Consider the following 8,415-nt stretch of genomic DNA (forward strand, 5'->3'; position numbering starts at 1 on the left):
TTAAAGGGTCCCACTGATTATATTATAATACTAAATTTTCTGTAAATACCCCACCACACAAACACAAATATATTTTTATATCTAAAGACCACCTAAACTCTAGAGTCCTAAAGGAGTAGAATAAATGGGACGTGATCAAGAAACTCTGCTCTTTAGCACCTAAACAACCTGAATCACTGGACCCTACTAGTTTACTGTATATAAGAAAAGATGTTTGTTTTTCGGAAAATGCTTCCCCTCTTTTTTTTGCTCTCTCCTTCCTACCTACTCTATGCTAGCAACAAGCCTAAAATCCTGTGTGTTAGCTAAGCCGAAGACCGGCCGAAGACGAAGAGAAATCTTTGTAATTCTATTCCCTAAGTCCTTAAATTGACGACCTATTGATTTTTAAGTTTTTTCCCACGAAAATGCTTTATATCCCGGGAGGAAATTCCGGGATTTCTACCGTGACTCATATTCGAGGGACCCACATCTGCACCCTTCTAATCCCTATGATGAGATCTTTCTCCATCGTTCGTCCGATCCCCTCACGGGATTTTCCCTTTTTTTTTGTATCAATGTAGCATCACTCGTCCCTCTCGGTGCCCACTCGGTGCTTAATTTTCGGTGGGTATAGCAAAACTCTTTACTAAAACCGGTGGTTACATATACCCCACTATGTGTCATTGTCGTATTGGTGTATGCATTCAGCTCAGGATCCGAGCGGATCCCAACGAGTTCACCGTATCCATCCTAGGGTCTATATGTGTGACATATATGGGTGTATAAATACGGTGTACGGAACCGGTAGATGAGTAAGACTGGAGGGAAAAGCAGATGTCTCATCCTGAGAGTATGCACCAAGCCACCAACTAAAACTCTGGAATCTTAGAGAGAGTAGAGTAATGAGATATAAATAGGGCCAGCATATATCAAACATAAGCGACCTATATTCTTCTTGTGTGATTGTATGGGTCCGATTCCTAGTCCGGTCCACTGTTAATTCTTACCTCGCAATAGAAGTGCAAGATACAAGGCTAAAGTAGCTAACATTTCAAAAACAGGTGGAAAAGGAATTTTGCACTTGAACAAGATTTGAAAAAAACAACTTCCACCCATCCCAAGGGTTCTATTTCCCCCTCGTAATACATTAAATTAATAATACTCTGTATGAATTCTCCCTCCGTCCAAGTTATAGAGGGAGGATCCGTGGATTAATACCGCTCTGATCCGTTTACCAAAAACAGGGCCGGCTCTGACATCGAGATGCCCAAATTAAACATCAAAAATAATAGTAGCTAATCATGATAATAAATTTTGCTAATTTAATTATAGTCATTTGTGATAATAATAATATGTGAAACTTAGGCGCAAGCCCAAAAAAAAAAATATTCTCGTTGTCAGGTCCAAGATTATTTTTAGCTTCCATGACACCCATAATTATATGAAATTTTGAACAATAATTGCATAATGGGTTATGCATCCTAATTTTTCAGGGGTATAATTGGCAACGCAACTTAAATATAACATATCTAAAAAATCGCGCCTTGAAATTTTAAAAAATTTATATCGTTGGAATTTTTTTTAAGAGAGCTATACAATGAGTACAAACAACAATATCAAATTTTTGTTTTTCACGAAAAAATCGGAGGTGATCATCATTTTGGGCAAAATTTTCGAAAACTTGATGCATAACCATTATGCAGCCACCAATAAAAATGCATAACACATTATGCAGATACAACAAAAAGATGCATAAAACGTTATGTGGCCATATTTTGGTTCATGCATTTACTAATTTAGTTATGCAACCACTAAAACGATATATATGCCTAAAAAAATAACATCACAAAATACAAAAGACCCATACCGAATTATGCAATAATTTTTTCGACTGCATAATAAATTATGCATCCATTGTTTTGGTTAATTCAGTGCTTACAAAAAAAAAGTTGATGCATAATGCGTTATGCAGCCATACTTTTGGATGCATATCAAGTTATGCACCAATTTTTTTATTTCGGTGCTTACAAAAAAATGGTTGCATAATGTCTTATGCATCCCTTTTCACGACTGCATAATATGTTATGCAAATATTATGGTAGGTGCATGACAAGTTATGCAGGTTTTTTTTTACTGGTTTCGATACTAATAAAAAAGTTGATGCATAACATGTTATGCAACCATTTTCTGGACTGCATAACAAGTTATGCAACAACTTTTGTAGATGCATAACAGGTTATGCAATCATTTTCTTAATTGCATAAAAAATTATTCAAACCATTTTTATAGTTGCATAATCCATTTGAAGAAAATAAATTTACAAGAATCCTTCGATCACAAAAAAAAAATGATAAGTCTTATATGAAATTACAATTAACTATAGCCAAATCCAAACAATGCCTTTCCATATTTGCTGCAGGAACCCTTGATGCATGATATCATATTCACTCCTTATTATTGATTAACGTGGATCGATCAAGTTCTTCATGCAATAGCCAACACCAAATGATAAACCCTAATGAATAATTGGAAAATACACGGGTTTATATCATTTCATTAAAAGATTCATGAAAATCACATAAAAGAATTAAAATTTAGTGAATCTTTTCATATCCACGTTGAGGTATGAATACTAACGGTAACATGAATACCAAAAACCCAGACATCATATTTACTTGATTGGAACCACTATCTACGGCTTTTTTTGTCCAATTCAGGAAACAATTAAAAGGACAATAAGTTCATAATCATGACGTTGAAGAACCTCCCGTAAGTACAGCTAAAAAGTACAAACGCTATGCCACTCAAAACTAGAGAACTGTATACAAGAAAGTTCCTAGAAGTTTCAACGCAATTGCCTAATAACTGATTGCTCATCTACACACTAACACGGTACTGCATCCTGGAAAGTGATAGTACTGTAGCTGCTATTAAGACAAATCTATAATTTAATCAATAGTCATGGACAAATCTTAGTAGACTACAAAAAGGCCAAAATTGGTATGGCCATGATAACCTGTGTCGTTATATTTTCCCAGCTAAGGCAGGCCGATCTCAAACCCATGAAGAATGCCAATTTTCTTCGACAACTAAAGTCCATCCATCATTTTGAAACTTTTCATATGCTCTTTCCTGTAATAGCACACACTTGGTCTCCTGCAGAAGCTTAAATTGTACCTCATAAGCATTTTCTTGAACATACAACATCCAATTTAGAAAAAGAAGCTTCTAAAATTGGAACCCAAAAAAAAAAAGGTTGCAAAGACTATACATACTAGTTACGTACTGGAAATCATAGTTGAAAATTGCAAAGACTATCCGGCAATACGCACTCCGTTAGTGAAATTCGAAAACTTTGAGACCAGTTTCAACTGAAAATCTGTGAAGTATTTCTCTGCCAAACGAACAACCATAAAAAGTTATATATACAGTTCCACCATTACCAATCTTCATCGTCTCCATCAGCAGAAACAAGAAGCTCGACTGATCGACTCCATCCACAGTTCCCTGTTTTCTTCTCGTTCTTTAAATCATTGGCAACAAACATTTCTCACTGATTTCTCTCTAAACCATCGCAACTTAATAGTCCCTCAGCTTCTCGTCATCATATCACCGAGACAGCATCACAGCACCTCTCATCGATCAATGGCAACACTACCCTGTCTTATTGCTCTCGATCACTCCACTGCCATCAATAACAGCAGCATAACCGACTCTTCACGATCACCATCAAGAAGCTATTTTAATGTTGGTGCTGAATTTCAAGGAATCTATTATAATTCAATTTTTCTATTAAAAAATGAAAATTTACCTGAAAGTGCTAAGAAGAATACGAAGACACGATATGCCAAGTATGAACAAACCTAACGAAAAATCAAATCGAACCTGATGGAACAAAAAAAATCAGAAAAACGAAAATCAAATCGAACCATATGAAACAAAAAAAAAAACAGAAAACGAACCTGGAAACTCATCTCGAATAACTTCATCCCCTGTGAATATCTTGGATGTGCTTCAGAAACCCTACGAAAATCAACAAAAAATACAGATCTTGCATCATCTGGTTCTGATTTAATAATGAAATCCCCTGTCAATTCCTCCTTATCCTCTCAAAAAAAAACAGAGAATTTTAGCAAATATGGGTCTATGAGAAATTTTGTTCAGAAAAAATGGGTGCGTCCGTGAATTTTTTGGACGGTAAATTTGACATTGGAAAAAATTAGAAAAATAGATGTGACAATAGTTCTCACTAATAATATTGCTTGACCACACACAATATATGTATCTTGTACTACGATATGTATAGGGAGTGTAGGTTGTAACATACGATTGTGTGTAAGAAGATATTACAAAGAAATTGGAGTTTTAAGATATTTAATAAAGCAGAAACATGAGTATGTTTGTACATGGCTGTGTAAGCGGAATATGCCATATGGGCTATAGATGACCGCTAGATAAGAAATAGGTGTATGTGTTGACCTAAACCGATGATTAATCTTTCTACATTAATAGCCAAATCCAACTTATGTATGAGATGATATCTCATTAATATCCACACTAATATACATGGTAACAAACCCTTTTTGATGCCCTCTCCTTCGATGTTGCCCAAAGTTGAACTTTGGGTACTTTGCCCCAAGGCCGGGCCTGACCAAAAATAGCGTCATGTACGTGTATAGTCAAGTCTTATGATTTGGGTTCTTCCAAATATGTTTGGGTGGATTTGTTGTTTAGTTGTTCGTGTTACTGTTGGATTTTTTTTTAGATAATTCTTAAAATTGAAATCTCCTTGATGTTATACTAAACTTGATCATATGAGATTGAGAAAATTTAAATATATACAATTTTTGTTTTTGTGGATCTTTATTATTATGTTTCTAATATTTTTATAGCATTTTATTTTATTTCTAAGAGGTTGAGTTATGGTCTTTGTAATGCGGGAATCCGATATATGCACTGCATAATGAAAAGAGGGTTTAACTTTTCCATCCATCTGATGTCTTTGACTAGGATAAGAAAGGGACGGTCGGATCCTCAGATGCAACATCTGTTCAAAGTTAAAAAAACCATTCAGTTTTGTATTATAAATTACATTTTATTTTTATTTAGTAAAAATAAGAACAACTCTTCTCATGTCATGTGCGACTATGATATGCAGTTAAGGAAGTGCCGAACTGGTGGAGAATACCAGGACATACTTGTTTTGTTTGTTTTTGCCCTTTTGGTTACATTATAGGCAACCCAATTGTCTGACTAGTACCTAGTAAACAAAATTGTAGTATAAAAAGGAAGCCATAACCACAACAGCATCTCAATCCAATTGTCTCAAGTTCGTGGTGAACTAATTTCGTATAGCCATAACCACAACAACATCTAATTATCTAGTCATGTGGTTGCGGCACAGTTAGAGCAGTTCCTATGGAATAAACAAACCATCAAGTTTGTTGATTTTGATCCAACTATGGACTCAACAAACATGAAAAATGGATGTTCAAACCAACAAATTTGTTGGTTTGTTCATTGAGTTGGATGATGTAGCGCGCGCTTGGTGATAGAGCGGGCAATTATGCCACAATCGCTGGAGTTGGAGGGAAGATCGCTGGAGTTGGAAGGAAGATCGTTGGAGTTTGAAGCAAAAACGCCCCTTGCTTTTGTCTCTCCCAAACCCGGTTATTATATTTAGGGTTTATTTTTTATTATTTGTTAATAATCCGTGGGACACAACTCTTATTAGTTTATATAAATAAAATCATTAGTGGGATCCAATTCTTAGTAGTTTATATTAATAAAATCACTAGTGGGACCTTAAGATATCAGATTTGTTCATTTTTCCTTGTTTCCTTTAGTGGAAAATGCAGTTTGTTCATCCACGTGGCTCAACAAAATAATAAGTTTGTTGATTGTCATAGGAATTGCCCTTACATTCTAGTATCCAACATAAGATCCAAAACCGAATTGTAGACTTCTAGTATCCAGCATAAGATCCTAAAAAAGAGTGTAGACTTGCAGACTCTAGTCTCTAGATGACAAGATCATGTAGGACCAGGACAAATTAATGTGGGTGAGAAATCCATCATCACACGTCAAGGATTTGGCCCCACTATGGTCTCTTGTCTATTTTGTATTCTCTACTCTCTAGATGACAAGGCAAGACCCTTCCAAAACTTGTTAGATTTCGTGGTCGTAGTCTGCCCCTGTAATCATCAGAAAAGACGTTTGTTTTTCCCCATCTTTTTTTCGAGTTTCGTTAGTACCTTATGAATGTGCTCTACTTCCTTGGAGCAGTTTCTGATGTTTTAATTGTTAAACGACATCACTAAACGTAGACTGGTAGTACTTGTTTATGGATTGCTGCAATTGCAAGTGTTTTTCACCTCTATTTAGAGTTGGGTGAAGAGTTCGACTATAAAATAGAACTTCTCTCTCGCATGTATTAGTGAGACATTTTAAAGGGTACCATAGGTCGAGACTCGAGAGTAAAAAGTAGGAGAAAGCAAACATCTTTTCACATGGACCAGTAAGCATGGGGTTTTGGGGCAGAGAGAGACTGGATGGAAAAGCAGACGTCTTGTCTTGTCCCGTTCTCGCCTTGTCTAGTCCTATAATGAGTTGAGTAAATGAGACGTAACCACTAAACTCTGCTTTCTAGTACCTAATGAGTTGAGTAAATGAGACGTAACCACTAAACTCTGCTCTCTAGTACCTAAACGACCGGAATCACTGGATCCTACTAATTTACTATTTATCATAAAAGACGTTTGCTTTTCGTAAAATGCTTTCCCTCTTAGATGGAAAGTACATTAATTAAGCCCGCCTAGCCAATTGGGCTATCCTAGATGGTTATTAAGTAAAAGATGATATTTCTCTTCAATGAAGTAAGTTTTGGATTAATCATTTCTTTCTAGGGAACCCCCATTTGAAAAAGGTACCCTCGTTTTCTGAATTGGTAATACATAAGAAAACCGTTGTTACAAATAGTTGTAACGAATCGGTGGATATAATCCACGAGTCGTACTATTGAGAAATAGATAACGAAGATATTTTATCCAACATCATCTCGACTTGGCAAGTGCCCCCATCCCATGTGGAAACGCGGGTGGGTGGGCGGGTGGGGGTGGATTATTATGTGGACGGGAGTGTGGTGGAACTGTATTAATTGATAATGATATAAACATTACTGTGGAACCTACAATAAAGAGGTTCCGACTTAAAGAAACCCATTGGCGAGACTTACTAAAATACGGTAGCAAGTAACAGAAATTATCTTCACAAGAGAAGGTGAACGTGAGCAAATTGAGTAAAAGAGGAAAATACGGTAGCAAGTAATATTGGCGAGACTTACTAAAATACGGCAGCAAGTAACAAAAATTATCTTCACAAGAGAGGTGAACGTGAGCAAACTGAGTAAAAGAGGAAATTAAAAAGTGGTAGTACTCATACGACTGGAAATTCATTTTAACGAAATGATCCTTTGTTTTTTGAGATGTCATCATAGAAATCAAAATATAGGGGATGTTTGGTAATCATTATTTTAATGGATTATCATCCCATAATTCATTATGTAGATTATAATGAATTTTATATGTGTTTGTTAACCATTATAATAATTGATTATTTTAATCATAATTGAAAAAAACAGAAAACAGTTGTTTTGAAAATTTATTATAATCAATTATTTTTTTTAACAAACTCAAATTTAATTTTTTCTTCTTATTTTTAATAAACCATCAAGAGAGAGACACAAGAACAACATAGCACTAAAAAAAGATTCTAGATCATTGTTCTTTCCTTTCCTTTTTCAGATCATCATTTTAAGATAATTAATTATTTGAAATAAGTGTTTGGAAAAAAAATTATTTTAAAAATGATTATTTCAAAATCATTTATCAATTTATCATTATCTATAATCATAAATAGATAATCATAAATTTTACCAAACAAAGCCATATTCATTTTCCCTTATAGACGGACAACTTTTGAGTCAACCACAATTGACAGAAAGAATCAAATGGGTGCCCCTAGTTGGTGCGAAATCGGAGTAAAATGAAATTCTAGTCCCTGAAGAAGTTAACTAAACCGTGTATGGGTAAAGTAAGATATGCCCGTTAATGTGAACCCGATGGCCAATATATCTAGCCCATCCTATTTCCTTCGATCCCCATCATTCTTTTCCTCTTTTCCTTCGTGGGGTGAAAAACATAACAGAGAGTTTCAAGTTTGTAGACCGAAGAATTATTTCTTATTAACTAGATATCCATTGTAACTTCCATGGAAATTCTGAGTTACGGCGAAATTTTCCTTCGTAAAATAGAAACCTTTGGATTTCTTTACTCTTTCAATATATTCTCCTTTTCGATCAAAAATAAATAAATAGAAACCTTTGAATTTCTACGAGGATTGCTCTTGTTTTTTCACACTACAACCGCTCCGTAT

The 8,415-nt window shown here is 35.1% G+C and overlaps 1 long non-coding RNA gene across 4 annotated transcripts; it reads right to left on the reverse strand.

The window, feature by feature from the left end:
* Window positions 1-2,250: 2,250 nt before the first annotated feature.
* On the reverse strand, window positions 2,251-4,398 carry LOC113308132. 4 transcript variants are annotated; one of them, XR_003339517.1, is made up of 4 exons: window positions 3,945-4,398; window positions 3,794-3,867; window positions 3,269-3,697; window positions 2,251-3,147 (listed from the first exon to the last, which is right to left on the reverse strand). It is a non-coding gene; the product is annotated as an uncharacterized LOC113308132 (long non-coding RNA). The 4 variants fall into 4 exon arrangements; XR_003339516.1 differs by having other exon boundaries at window positions 3,258-3,697; XR_003339514.1 differs by having other exon boundaries at window positions 2,251-3,138; window positions 3,258-3,697; window positions 3,945-4,396.
* Between the last annotated feature and the right edge of the window lie 4,017 nt (window positions 4,399-8,415).

This window comes from Papaver somniferum, chromosome 9 (assembly GCF_003573695.1).
Source record: "Papaver somniferum cultivar HN1 chromosome 9, ASM357369v1, whole genome shotgun sequence".
NCBI lineage: Eukaryota > Viridiplantae > Streptophyta > Magnoliopsida > Ranunculales > Papaveraceae > Papaver > Papaver somniferum.